The sequence below is a fragment of the Pipra filicauda genome, unplaced genomic scaffold (assembly GCF_003945595.2).
Source record: "Pipra filicauda isolate LSUMZ 115617 unplaced genomic scaffold, ASM394559v2 scaffold373_size706493_pilon, whole genome shotgun sequence".
In the NCBI taxonomy this organism is placed as follows: domain Eukaryota; kingdom Metazoa; phylum Chordata; class Aves; order Passeriformes; family Pipridae; genus Pipra; species Pipra filicauda.
Window position 1 is genome coordinate 666,195 of NW_024104502.1, and position 14,633 is coordinate 680,827.

Genomic DNA, 14,633 nt, shown 5'->3' on the forward strand with positions numbered 1-14,633 from the left:
GTGGGCCGCGGGGGGGCGAGAGGGCGCCGCAGGACCCTCCGCCCCGGGCCGCCCCACGGAACGCCCGATTCCGCCGCTCGCTCCGGGCGCGCTGCCGCCCCGCCGGCCGCCGCGGCGCGGCTGCGTGCGGCCTCGGCGGCACCGACGGAGAGATCGCGGCGCCCGCCGGGGCGCGCCGGGGCGGGAGAGGGGCGGCGGAGCGGCGCGGGGCGCACCGGCGCGGAGCGGGGCAGCCCGGGTCCTACGGCGGGCGTGCGCTCAAGGTCGGCCAGGATAAAGCGCAGCGATTGCAGCGGCCTTGCGTCAGGGACGGCGCTGCGCATGCGCAGGGAGCGCGGGGCGGCACCTGCGCGAGGGCATCATCTCGCGCATGCGCCATGCGGGGCGGGAGGGGTCAGGGCGGGACCTTCAGAGCGGGACCTTCAGAGCGGGACCTTCAGAGCGGGACCTTCAGAGCGGGAACGGGAAACAGGGAATGTGTGTGGGGAGAGTTGGGAAGAACAGCTCTGGAGGACAACCAATTGTCCCTGCCAGCCGTGTGTCCTGGGGGCCAAGGAGGCCAGTGGGATCCTGGGGGCATCAGGAAGAGCCTTGGAGCAGGGCAGGGAGGGGATCCTGCCCCTCTGGCCAGCCCTGGGCAGGCACATCTGCAGGGCTGGGCCCAGCTGGGGCTCCTCAGCACAGCAGGGCCAGGGAGCTCCTGCAGCGGGGCCAGCGCAGGCTGCGGAGATGCCCAAGGGCTGGAGCAGCTCTGGGAGCAGCAAAGGCTGAGGGAGCTGGGGCTGTTCAGCCTCCAGAGCAGAGCCTGAGAGGGGCCCTCCCCAGGGTGTGTCAGGGGCTGCAGGGAGGGGGCAGAGGCTGGAGCAGGCTCTGCTCGGGGGGCCCAGCAATGGCCCAAGAGGAACGGGCAGGAACTGATGCCCGGGAAGTTGCAGCTGGACAGGAGGAAGAACTTCTTTGCTGGGCAGTGACCCAGCCCTGGAGAGAGAGCAGAGAGGGTGTGGAGTCTCCTGACTGGAGATCCTGCAGAGCTGTGTGGACACAACCCTGTGCCATGTGCTGTGGGATGGCCCTGCTGGGCAGGGAGGTGGGACCAGATGAGCCACTGTGGTCCCTTCAAACCTCACCCACTCTGTGATGCTGGGAAATGGCCTTAAACTGAGACAGAGGAGATTCAGATTAGATATTGGGAAGAATTTCTCCACTGCAGGGCTGGTCAGGCACTGGAAGGGGCTGCCCAGGGAGGAGGTGGAGGTGTTCAGGAGGTGTCTGGATCTGGGTGATGGGTCAGTGATTCCAGTGGGTACATGGTTGGACTGGATAATCTCCAAAGTCTCTTTCAACCTTGATGATTATGCTTTGGCTAAAAAGACTCCCAGAGCTCAGGAATGTGGGTCAAGGGCATCTGTGAGGCCTTTCCCTGCAGGGGCTGAGCCCTAACACAGCTCCTGGCAATGCCAGAGGCACAGCAGAAGAAAACCTGTGTCAGTTTGGCACTCTCTGACTGAGCACATCCTTGTCTCCATCCCAGTTGTGTTGGTTTAATGCCCTTTTCCCAAAGGCACGTTCAGCCTAACAGCTGGAACCTGAAAGCCTGGAGCCCAGCTCTGGTGCTCCAACTGCTCCCAGTTTCACACGGCTGGCTGCCTCTGGGTTTGTCAGGGACTCCCACGTGGCAGATGGAGCTCATCAGCCCACCCCACACATGAGCTGTGGCTGCAGGTTTGGGATGTGCCCCTGGGCTGGCACTGGGTTGCCAGGACAGTGAATCATAGAATGTTGCATGGTTCAAATAGACCTTAGATCATCCAGTTCCTACTCCCTGCCATGGGCAAGGACACCTTCCCCCTGCCCAGGTTGCTCCAAGCCCCTTCCAACCTGGCCTTGGACACTTTCAGTGTTGGCACATCCACAGCCCCCCTGGGCAACCTGTGCCAGTCTCACCACCCTCACAGGAGAGGATTTCTTCCTAATGTCTTGTCCTAGTTAGAGCAGCCAGGAGCAGTTCATCACTGTGTGGGTGTAACCCAAACTGTGCATTCTATAATGTCATTTCCCAGGAACTGTTAACAATAGACCATTTGCAGCAGCTGCCCAGAGCACACCTGACCCCTCAGGCTATAGTTATGGATGATGTTAACTCCTCTCCAGGGAGTCATTAGCACCTCCACACCCAGCCTGAGGGGTCATGTCTACTAACGGGCCATCAAGGATTCCAAAAATACCTCAGGACTCACAACCACCCATTGCGGAACTCCCTGCCCTAGAGGAGGTGCTGGGCATTCCCACTCAAACCTGAGTGTATATGATCTTGGGGTCTTGGGACTTCTGGTACCATTCGTTGGATCCAGAGGAGGACCAGAACCTGGACTGCGACCACCACTCTCAGCCAGAGTGAGACCACCACTTTCAACCGGACTGCAACCACCGCTCTTGACCAGACTGTGACCATCACTCGCACCAACAGGTTTCTTTTCCTCTCCTTTTACTTTTGGACTCAGGACCATGAGGAGCTCAGTGCAGGTGCCAACAAACACCACTCTGTTTGTGTCCCAGGGTGCTGGGTTATACATCTGGGTTTTGTAGGTTAAAACCAGTTGTTTGTCTATATAATTGTATTTATTGTATTATTTTTATTAAATTGTAACTCTGACTTATAATCTCTTTCCAGTTGGGTTCATTTCTCCTGCCGGTTTACCTTTAAACCAGCACATGTTTAACCTAAGTTTCCCCTCTTTCAGTTTGAACCCATCCCCTCTTGTCCTGTCTCTCCAGTTCCTGGTGCAGAGTCCCTCCTGAGCTTCCTTGTAGCCCCTTCACACACCCGCAGGTGCTCTGAGGTCTCCACACAACCTTCTCCCCTCCAGGCTGAGCAGCCCCAGCTCTCCCAGCCTGTCCCCACAGGGGAGGTGCTCCAGTCCCCTCAGCAACTCCATGGCCTCCTCTGGGTTTGCTCCAGCAGTTCCATGTCCTTCTTGTGTCAGGGACACCAGAACTGTACCCAGCACCCCAGGAATGGCCCTGCCTGGTGCTGCCTGAGCGGGTCCATCCCACGGGGTCAGTCCCAGCCGGTGTAACTGGGCAGGACCAGCGCTCTCCCGTGACCACCCGAGTGTTCCCACGTGGCTCACACCGGCCTGACCTCATCCCACCTTTGCCTGTGTAAACAGGAGTCCTGGCCAGGCCAGCTCCGACCCCGCAGGGTGGGAGGGTGCCAGTGCCGGTGCCAGGCTCTCCCCTCGCCAGGCAGGGGCAGCAGCCGGCCGTGCTTGCGCTGCTTCCCGGCGGCTCCTCTAAGCCCGGAGAGTGATAGCTTCATTCCCTCACTGACAGCTCCCGGCTCTCGGCGAGGCAGCGATTCAAGCGCTGGCAGCTCTCTGGGAGCTCCGTCTGTCCCCTCCGAGGTGAGCAGAGTGGGTGTCCCATCCCACACTGAGCCCCTCTGGATAGGAGCAGCTCAGCTGCCAACAGAGCAACAGGCAATGTTTCAGCAGTCTCTGCAGATATAGTAAAAAGAGGAAAAAATAAAAATAATCTCCTGCTCTGGAGGTCACAAAATCCCCCCTGGCTGTTCTAAGTCAGATGTGACCTGCAGTGGCCCTGGGCACAGCACCTTGGGGTCTGGCTGACTCTGGATGTCAGTGCCCATGTGTCCACGCTCCAGGCAGCAGGTCCTTCTGGACCCCCCAGTAAAGGCCAGCACACAACTCCAACCTCCACTCCTGCGGTGCAAGAAGCTCACCTGCTCACCAAGAGCCACAGCTTTGGGCTCCAGATGGCCCTTAGCTCTTGCCCTCAACTGCACCACTTGCAGTGTCCTCTGCTCTCCCCCCTCTTCCCACACACACTGATCCCTCAGGACCCACCTGCCCTGTGTTCCCCTCTGCTGCCCATGTTGTGCCCACAGCCCACAGTGCCAAAGCCCCCCGTGGTGGCAGTGGGCTGACACACAGAGCACCCCCTGCAAGAGCTCCAGAGCTTCCACTCGCTGCCTCAGAATGCTCTGCAGCAGGAGGATCAGCTCCCAAGCTTTCTAAGAGAAAGGGGGAAATCTGTGAGGGGCTGGCAGGGAGGGGACTGCAGGGCAAGGCAATGAGATTCCTCTGGGACAATCCACAGCAAGGACAGGCACCAGCCACCTGCAGCAGGGCACAGGCACAGTGACACAGACAGAGGAGCTGCCATGGGGGGCTCAATTAATTTTACTCCCCATTAACTGTTGCAGACACAGGGCTGCTTTGCAGCACTGCAGAGGCTGGTCTGCCAGCAGGGCAGCCCTTTGGCAGGTGCAAAGGCAGGGTTCCATGGGGATGTCCTGTCCACACTCCCACAGGGATCCACACTGGAGCATTTACTTGACTGCATGAGCAGAGTGGGGCTGTAAGTCCTTTCCTACAAACCCTCAAACCACTTGGCTGCATTTGTCAGCTCCATGGGCATCTGTCTCAGAAGGATGTCACTGCAAGTGACAAAATTGCAAGGAGTTCCACAGTTTTCAGTGGAAGAAGCACATCAGAGGCATCTGATGATCCGGGGCTGCCGGCAGCACAAGGCCTGCAGGGAGCTCCACATTAACTCCTCCACCTTCACTGTTCCCCACACGCAGGGATTTGAGGGCAGCTCCTGCTCTCTGGCTCCCAAGTGCATTGGGGTTACCCTGAGCCATCACTGTGTGATTTTAGGTGACTGGGTGTGAAAAGGCTCGTCAAGGCAGCTGCCAAAACAGCCACACTTCAGCTGCTTTCCTGCTCACTGAAGGGGAGTCTAATGGAAAAAGCAGTGATGGATCAAACACAGCACGACATCAGTCTGCTCCCTGAGCCAGGCTGGATCACAGAGCCCCACCATGCTTTGTGCAGGGGGGGAGAGCCCTGTTGGAATCCAGGGTTCTCTTCAAATGCTTCCTGAAGGGCTGGCTGGGGGAGGGTGGGCTGCAGCGGGCAGGGCAAAAATAAGCCCGTTGCAGGGGTGGGAAGGATGCAGCTGTTTGACTCGGGTATTTAACAGTTCATATGTTCCAGTGTTGTGATGAACCACCAGTCAGATGCTTGGCCAGGTGATCATCTCAGGGGGAATCACAACAGGAACAGGAGGGTTTGGGGTGGGCATTCAACAGAGCTGGGCAACCCCACAGCATCCTTCCAAGCTTCCCTGGTGTCACCTCTGTGATTCCAGCGGAGCTGGCAACAAGCATCAGCCTGTAGAGTAACAAAACAAATCAGAAAGCAGCCCAGAGGCAGCAAGCAGGCAGTTGTGAGGGCTGCCTGCCAGTCTGCCGGAGCTCACCAGACCTTCTTCCTACAGGTCAGGTGGCAGAGACCTGTCTCTCTGCCGAGGATGCAGCCGACTGGAGGGAGAGCAAATCACACCTGACCCCTACACAACTGCAGCTGCCATAACAAGGATCCGAGGTGCCTCCAGGAACCACAATAATGAGGGCAATTAGTGTACTACAAATGAAAACTTCCAATTGCTGCACTCTGCAGATGGTTTTTTTACCCTGATCTGAAGCAGCTGAGGTACAAAGACTGGTTTTGGGAAAGCTCTGAAGGCTGGTCTCAGCCCTGCTGAGAGGATGGGCTGGCTTGAAGGTCACCCACAGCCAAGCTGTGGGAAGGCTGTCAGGGCTCAGCCAGCCAACCTTGTGGGCAGGGGAGGCCCTGGGGGCCCCTCCATTGGGGGTACACCTTGATGTGCATTGGCACAAGTCTCCCCTTTGCCCAGCAGGGCTGGATTCATCCACTTTCCCTGGCTCACAGTGGGATTTTCCAGCACACACCAGCCCTGTGCTCTGGCCTGGTGTCTCACATACCCTGCACCATCCCAGCACGAGACCCAAACACATCCCTCTTTCTGCTTCCCTAATTTTTCCCTTATCAATGGCTTTGGAAGGATCACTCCCCTGTGACACACATGCCTCTGCTGGCACTAATCAATCCCTCACTGCTGGCCTCCTGTCCTCCCCACTCTTTCTGCCCTCTCTGGCATTTGCAGAATCACCACATGTACAGCTGGGGAAAGTTTGACTGCTCTGTGCTCCCTCCTCCAGGCCATCACAAGGGTGTGTTACCACACCATTAATTCCCTCTGAGCTGGTTCCTTGCAGTGCCTGTTGCTTGCTATCCTTTGACCTGTGCTGGTTTAATCTGCTCTCCGAGTTTCCACCCGGCAAGAACCATCACACTCCCCCTTCCCGATGCAGCTTGGAGGCTGCAAAACTCCCGAGCCAGCGCATAAGTCCTGAGGCAGCGTCTTTGTCTTTTGAGCAAAAATGCAGCTTTTTGTTCTGGGAACAATATAAATCACTCCATTGATACGCTGTTCCCTTTGTTATTTCCTACGTACCTGTCCTTCCCTTTGTGAGCTGCAGCGCCGGGAGCCTCGGCAGCTCCTCTGTGCAAACACTTTGCTTTGTGCTCCCTGTCTGAAGGCAGAGCCAGGAGAGAAAGGCTCTTCCCTGCCTGGCAGGGCCTGTGCCAGGAAGCTCCTGTTGGATCAGCTGCTGCCAACACACCCAGCCCAGGTAGAGCCTGTGATTTATTTAATATGTGCAGTTACAATAATTGCATTTTGAAATCAGCCTCATGAGACAGGCATGAACAAAGGGGTAACATTTGGAGGAGAAGAATTCCCGGGTTGTGCTCAGACAGAAGAAATTCTCCTTCTCTGCTACCTTGGCAGTAAAACAATGAGGGAGGAAAACATAAAATCATTCACGTTCCTGACTCCCTTCCCTCCAGCAGCACCAAGATATACTTTGAAAAGCTTCAGTGAAGGCTTTTACTGCAGAAAATAAACAGTGAATTGTGTCCCCTCAAACAGCAGCAGGAGAAACATCCTGACTGCCTCCAGCCTCAGCTCCTCACCTCCAGCTGAGCTTTCCCACTTGACCAAGCCACACTACAGCCATGTTGGCACAAGCCAACCCCTTCATTGCTGAAAAGGAACACATCCAAGACCTCTATATCTTGATTTCTGGGAGCTCCTGCAGTCCCTGCTTACCTGGGGGCAGGGGATGCTTGGCTGTGGGAACTGGGATTGCTGGAGCCCCCTTGCCCTTTCCCAAGCCACTTCCCTGCACTGCCAACAGCAGCCCAGGGTGGGCACAGGCAGCCAGGCTGGGGATGGAAGCAGCTTAATTGGATTTAAGTAGCGCTGCAGCCAATTAGGGACCCAAAGTCCTGACATATGTTTTTCTCCTGCAGGAGAGGCCAAAACCCCTGGGTGTAATTAGCAGCTGGTTCAGGGCTGAGGGGCAGCTCAGGTGCTCTGAACTGCTGCTCCCAGATCACCTCCCTTCCTTCAGGAGGAGGAGGAGGAGGCTCTGCTGAGTTTTTGGGAAGGTGCTGCCTGGCAGGATCAGGTACCCACACGTGGCTGCCCTGCTGTGCAGGAGCCTGAAGTCCCCACTGCACTCTTGTCCTGCTTGTGACCCACCAGCCATGTCCAGGAGCAGCCTGGGGTTGGTGGGGCCAGTGGGCATCACACCCTGACCCTGAGCAACGATGTCCCTGCCTTGCTGTCCCTGCAGGTCCCAGCCCTGCTGCAGCAACCACTCCCTAGACACAGGTCCAGGAGCCTGGGGACAGCACAGACACCCCTGGCCAGCCTGTGGGAGCCCCACTCGAGGCAGGGCAGTGAAGGAGGAGGTGTCTGTGTCCTTTGGTGCCCTGGGCATGCAAGGGGAACCCTGGGCTGTGGCTTTTCAGCTCTCAGCAGCAAACAGAGAGCTCAGCACCCTCTGACAGCCCCCAACAGCACTGCCGAGCAAACTGCACCACAGTCTGCTCTCTGGGTGTATTTTTAAAGCAAATGAGGAAACGAGGACACACAAGCCACGATTCGCTCAAACTCCTGTGGTTGATTGGGGTAAATTCTGCCCTGAGGTGTTTTCTCCTTGGATCATGTCATTCCTGTTTCAGTCCATCAGCCCTGCCTTTCAAACAGCCTTTCCAAGGCTCTCTGGCCTGCAGTGAGGGGAACCAGCTGCAGCCTGGGCTCACGTGTTTGTTGCCTCACTCCTTTCTGGGGGCCATGAGCCCCATCCCTGACCATGAGCCACATGTTGGCCTCTTCCAGAACAAAACCCTTCACTCCCTGAAGCCAGGAATCTGTGTCTTTGGGTGAGAAAGATCAGAAAAGGACAAGGTGAGGAAAAATAAGAGCAGTGAGCTCAACACCAAGTGTGTGATTTCCATGGAGGCACCTCGGATGCTTCCTATCCCTGTGTTTTTTGGAGGGAGGGCACACTTTAGTGTATTGATTCACATGACCTCCACCATTAATCTTTGCAAGGTTGTTTGTTTTTTTTAATTCCTCCAAGAGAACAGGCAATTTTAGCCACGGCAGCATTCTGGGGGGAGGGAGAGGGACGTGGACAGCTTTGAAGGTACCCAGCTCAAAGCCCCAGTTACTCTCCCTGCTTTTCCCTCACCAACCTCGGCTGCAAGAACACATAAATTGTGTGTCATAGCTGCCTTTTCATCTGTCCCAGGAGTTATAGACTGCACACATAAGACAATTCATGTTCCTCTGCATAATGAGGTGAGTTTTATAAATCATAAATCTTCACTTAATATGCAGGTGGTGTTTGCTGCCAGGTTTAGGAAAACTGATGCAGTTGCCAAGTTCATGAATGTCATAAATCATTCATGCTAAGGTAGTCTGCAATTGCTCAGTCCTTTGAGACAGACCAATTTCAAGGTGGTTGTTTAACACACAAACACGATCTTCATTGATTGTTTATACAAATATATATTTTCATTAAGTTTTTTCCTCTCCATTTTTTTTCCCTTCTTTAGGTGCTAAGAGTGGTGCCCTGAAGAGTCCCCACTAGTGGCTTCTCTCCAGCTTCAGAATTCCATCAGAAATCCATTACCAAATGCATAAAAATCCATGGATTTGCAATAAAAAGAGCCTCCTAAAGCTCAGAAAACAGCCTGGATGTCTCAATAAATCTTGATGCATGTGATTAAAGAAAACAGAGTGAGAGAGCGTGCTCAATTCGTCACAGGGTCGTTTTGGACACACAGTATTTTCTGCAAAATTGCCATTAATTAAAGGTGTGCTGATCCCAGCAGAGTTCTCATCACCACTCCAACAGTAGCTGCTGTGTGCACAGGAGCAGGTAATGCACTTCCCATGGAGAATACCTTGTGTGCTTCTGGATTTAGCTTAGCCTACACACCCCAGAGCTTGCTGGGTGCTCTGCAGCCCCCTGGGATGTGCAAGATTCCGTGGGAAGTCTCATGGGAAAGCATCTTTCCTGGGAGATCTGCAATTTTTAGTGGGGTGGAAAATTGGAGCTGTGTAAATCTTGCAAGTATCTGGGAAGAACCTTCCCACAGTGTTAATCCCAAGGGGCTGAACAAGGATAAACCTGCCCAGGGCTGTGGGAAGGATCACTCTGCTTGGAGATATTCCTCATGACCTCATGTCTCTCAAGCCAAACGTCCTCAAGAGCTCCCAGCTCTTGATTTTTGTGCCTCATCTTCCTCTCCCACCATCTCCTGGTCTTTGCATTTTGCTTTCTGGTTTTGTATGACCCCATTATTTCTAGGCTAGTCTTAAAAGGTGGAAGCTCTGTCCTATCTCCAAGTGTTCAGGGTCATCTAGGGAGGGTTGTCACCTCCCCTGCAGAAGCAGGACCTTGGATTATCAAAGCCTTTCACTTCCCACCAGATTTACATCTTGGAGAGATCCAAACAAACAAGGCACAGTACTACTAGACAGAGTAGTAAATCAAAAAGTGTTCAGGCTCAGAGTCACCCAGCACTTGAGACTGGATGTGAACTCCACATTAATTTTTAGTGGATCTGAGAAAACTGTGTGGGTGAAAAAAGGCAGAAAATTTTGACTGCTGTTCTATCTTCCATCATCCTTTTCCAGCATAATTAACTCGTCGCAAATAATTCAGGCACTGAACTCTTTCTCTTCGTTATCCCTGTGATCAGCCAACAAGTGCCGAAGTTTCTCAGGTTTGTTCCTTGTTCCAAACTACTCAAGGAATAATTATTGCTATTAACTCCCCAGCTGCAGGTTGTTCCTCAGCATCTCACTGTGTGTGCCAGCCAGAACTGGGCCAGACTGGTTAGTTCTGGGCAGATGTGAAGGTCTCCTCCCTTGATTTGATGAGCATGAAATCTGGAAAAGATGACTTAAAATCTGACTTGCCGCTAATCTGGCACTGGATTGGCTCCCAGCCTGCCCTGAGATTTCTGGGATTTCGGTGTTATTCCTCCCAAATCTTCACTGATCTCATGGTTCTCAGGGCAGGATCAGATTGGTGAAGCATCCCGGTTTTGTTACGCTCCTGCCTGCAAACCAGTTCTCCAGGATATGAATGAAAACCCAGCCCTGGGCATAGGCACTGCCAAAGGGATCATCCCTCTCCATTCCAGCAGCTCCAAGGTTTCCACCTCCTCTCTGCGAGGTGCCCTTCAGAGGAACCTTTTTCTGACTCGAGCAGCAGCTGGTGCTTCCCAGCGGTTCGGGGCCGAGATCAAACCTCGGTGACTCTCCAGAGCTGCAGGACCTTCACTGCTGGAACTCTTCCCTCTGGGAGTGTTGGTGTTCTCGAGGCTGACTGAGCTGGGGTTGAGCTGTTCCTCACAGTGCTGGAGGGGCTCTGCCCCTGCAGAGGGTAACATCTCCTGGGACGGGTGATCAGGGATCCAGGATGTCAGAGGGGGAAAGCTGAGAGCCCACCAGGAATTATTATAACAGGGAAATCTTGCAGGCAAAAATCTGAGCTCACCAAAATCCAGAGATGTTGTTCCCACCCCGTTGGCAAGGGGAAGAAGCTTTTGGGTTGGTTTCTTTAAGGATGTAGAGGGAGGACTCAAGCCTTCCTTCGATTGTTCCTCCAGGTCACAAACTAGAGACATGGATGATATTTCTGTACAAAACACTGCTGTCTCCTCACTCAGGGCAGCCCCCAGGGACAGGACAGGGAACAAGAAAATGCAGATAGAATTGGGAAAGAGAGGAAAAAGTTAAAAAAGTCAGATGAAAACAGGGAAGAGAAGAGCTGCAAGGTCCTGCTCCCTTGGGTCCCTGCTGTCAAGGTGCCATCCAGGCAGGCACAGCAAACTGGATGGGGCTCCCACACAGGACATGATGAATAGAAAATTGCATTTTCCCCTAACATTTTGAGTTAATTACAGGAAACTTTTCTACAGCCTGGGGAGTAGCACACACTCAGTGGGGTAAAGGGGTTTTCCCTGTGTGCTGGCTGAGGTGGGAGGCTCCGAGCAGCGCTCCTGGACCCCAGGGGTGGAGGTGCTGGATGCCAGGCCAGGGCCATCCCTGGCAGGGAGGACAGGGCCACCCCGGCAGGCAGGCTGCCAGCAGCCAACATGCAGCAGTGCTTTCTGCCTTCCCTCCCATTCCTTTTGTACATGTCCTACTTCTTCAAAGCTCCTGACCACCCCAGCTCCCTTTTCTCCCTCTCCTTTCTCCAAAGAGTGTGACATTATCACCATCTGTAAAACTGCCAAACAAGCGACTTGCCTTTGCATTTCCCTGCAGGGCTGTGCTTCAATTAAAAGCTTTTCTTGATGCTTTAACTTTCACCTCACTTAATTGAGGTTCCTTTTCCCAGCCTCCTCCTCCTTTTTAATGAGAGGCTAAAATGCCAGTTCACAGAGTTTGTAACGGGCAGCGCCAGCAACCACTCAATGTTTGGAGGACAAAGGCTGCCAAAGCCAGGCCTGGCCAAGTGTCATGGAGCCTGGGAGCAAAAGCCAGGGGAAAAATATAGGATCCAGGCCACATATCGAGTGATCCTGCCCTTGGTTCATGCTCCTGGGCTCCCTCAGTCAGCACTTCAGCAGCAGCGCTGCTCTTTCCCTGCTGGAAACACAGGGCAGGGAAGGGGCAATGGAGGCCAGTCAGGCACAACCAGATGTGCTGCTTGGTCCAAATCTCCCCTCTGGGAGCACCACTGCAGCACCACCACTCCCAAATATTTTAGAAGCATGAGCTGGGTTAAGTGTAGTGAAAAAAAAAAAAAAAGGCTGTACGTCCTCTTTAATTTGCCCGCTAATTTATGAGCAGGTAAGCTGCTCCCCTGCCAAGCTTTTCTTCGCAGAAAAAGAGGTTAGAAACACTTCATAAAAAATATTGAGCACTTCACAAATTCTGCAAGTCCTTCTTGTGCAGGGATGGGGATAATTTTCTGTGAATTACTCATTTTTAAAAAAAGATGGTATGTGTTCAAGCAAAGCAACCACGCGCCTTTATTTTACGTCCAACCTCGGCTGAGTCTGGGAGGCTCCGATTAGGTACAGTCAGAGCTGCTCATTTGTGAAAACCAATCTTCTTAGGAAATAATGAATTGGAAGCTTTCATGGGAATTACCCTCATGCTGCTGGGAGCTGGGGAGGATAACAGTGATCACAGAGCTCTGCAGGTCGGTCCCTGCCCGTGCTTCTCCTGGCCCAGCTGTGCTGGTTCCTGCCAGTGGCCCCAAGTTGCTGGGGATGCAGCAACTCTGGACTGGGATGCACAGGAGCTTTTGGGGCTCATTGCAAAGAGTTTCCTTGCTCCAGGACTGATCCTTTCTTCAGGCATATCCCCTTGGTGCATCATCTTGCTACAGAAGGCCCCCCAGCTCCTCTGCAGAGCTGCTGTGCTCACTGAGCTGCTCACGTCCAGGTGGTGCCAGATGTCCTTGAAACGCTGCCAAAAGAAGGGACAAATGTCTGCAAAATCACTCATCTCTTGCTGTCCCAACCATTTTATTTCTTCCTTCATACTGGAGGAAACTGGCTGGTAGAAGCTCAGACCCTCCTTGCAGCTCTCCAGCAGTTTTAAACCTGAACCACAAATTCAGGTGTAGGTTTTATTTCTGGCCTTGGAACAGTGCAAGGATTTCTGATCACAGGTGATTGGTTGTCTCTAAAAATCATTCATTTGCACCATTCCATCGCCTTACAGAGCCATGGTGTGGGATTTGGGAAGGAAGAGCAGGAGCTGGAGCAGAAGGGCCACTCAGAGCCCAGCAAGCCTGTCTTGGAGCCTCACAGATGGGGGAGCAGACGCTGCCACGAGGGGAGAGCGCGAGAGCTCTTGGATGGGAGAGAGCGAAGCGACGACAGCAGGGCTGGGGGAGAGCACAGGAGCTACAGCCAGGAGCAGGGCTTCCCAGCCTGGGGGGCTGGAGGCTGCCCACAGGGAGCCAGCACATGGGAACGCTTACAAGCCAGCGCAAAGCCACAGGCAAGACAGACAGAGGAGCTTGGCACCCGGCTCATCCGCGGGCGTGGGGATGGGAATACACAGCTAAAGCTTTGGGTAAATTCTGCAGGAGGTGCACGTCTGTTTTTGTAGACAATAATTTTGGTTAACAGACAGGAAATCAGTTTTATAGGGGCTTTTAGGAGGACGTCTGCCAGCATGAATAAACGAGCACTCCTGCCTGGCCCTGGGGACAGGCTGGGAATGGGGTTGGGGGCAGAGAGAGCCTCGGTGGGCTCAGCGTGTGCCCAGCACTGCATGTCCACCTCCCCGTGCTCCATGGGGGATCGAAGCTTGGTGAGCACCAGAGCCACTGAGAAAAATGCTGTTTTACCCTTTACAGATCATTTAATGCTCTAATGAGATGCCTTAAAAATACAAACGAGCCGCCTGATACGGCGGGATGAAAACCTGTCTCCATGGCAGTGATTTTCCTGAAGACGCTTTTCATCTTTGGCTGCTGGAAGCTTCGACGTAAAAATTTATCGTGCGCCCTCCCCTAATAAAATGTGATGGTTTTACTGTATTTTTTATATAAATGTACATTTAGTTGTGAATTATACCAAGAAGCAGGCGCTAGCTTTGGTTGAGCCTGCGACACGCAGCATAAATCACGGCTCCCTAGCAACTTCCCAGGACCACAGTCTTCTGCCTAAGGGTGGGAGTAACTTCTATTGACTTCAGTGAAAGTTTCTGGTATCCTGCAGTGAGAGAATAGGTCCCCAGAGACTCATTTGCTGTTGATTAAAAGCAAGAGACTAATAGCACGGGGCACCACGGTACAGCCGAGCACTGTGTCGCTTCCCCCACACCGCTGCTCCGCCTCGAAGCCCAGCCCTGCTGCTCTTGGGAGCCCCAAAGCTCTCTGAAATGCATTCTCCTTCTGACCCAGAAACTGCTTGTTTCAGCTGTTATCCCCTCAAACAGCACCCAGTGTCACCCCAGTGCTCCCAGTTACCCTGCACTGGGCTGGTCCCCATATGTCCACCACAGGCTACCCATTCTCACCCAGCCCCTGCCTTCCTGGGATATCCCACCCTCCAGCTGACTTCCAGAAAGTTCCTGGGGTTCGCTCGGCAGCTGTGCAAGGCATGGAGAGACAGGGGCAAGGGTTTGTGGGGCCACCAGCTCCCACTGCCCGTGGTGAGGAGCACCAGCCTGGCTGTTCTTTTCTTGGCCAGCGTGTCCTGTCGGAGGCTGGGGGGTCCAGCAGGGCCCCCCGAGCTCATGGCTGGTGCAACATCTGATGGAGCAGCAGCCTTTGATGTGATTGAGCATAACGAGCAGCGCGGGACCCCGGGACATGCACCATCAGCACGATTATCCGTGTTCTCCGGGGAAAGGGCTGCGCCGGGGAAATGGGAAGATGACTGGTGATGGAGGAGTAGCAGATG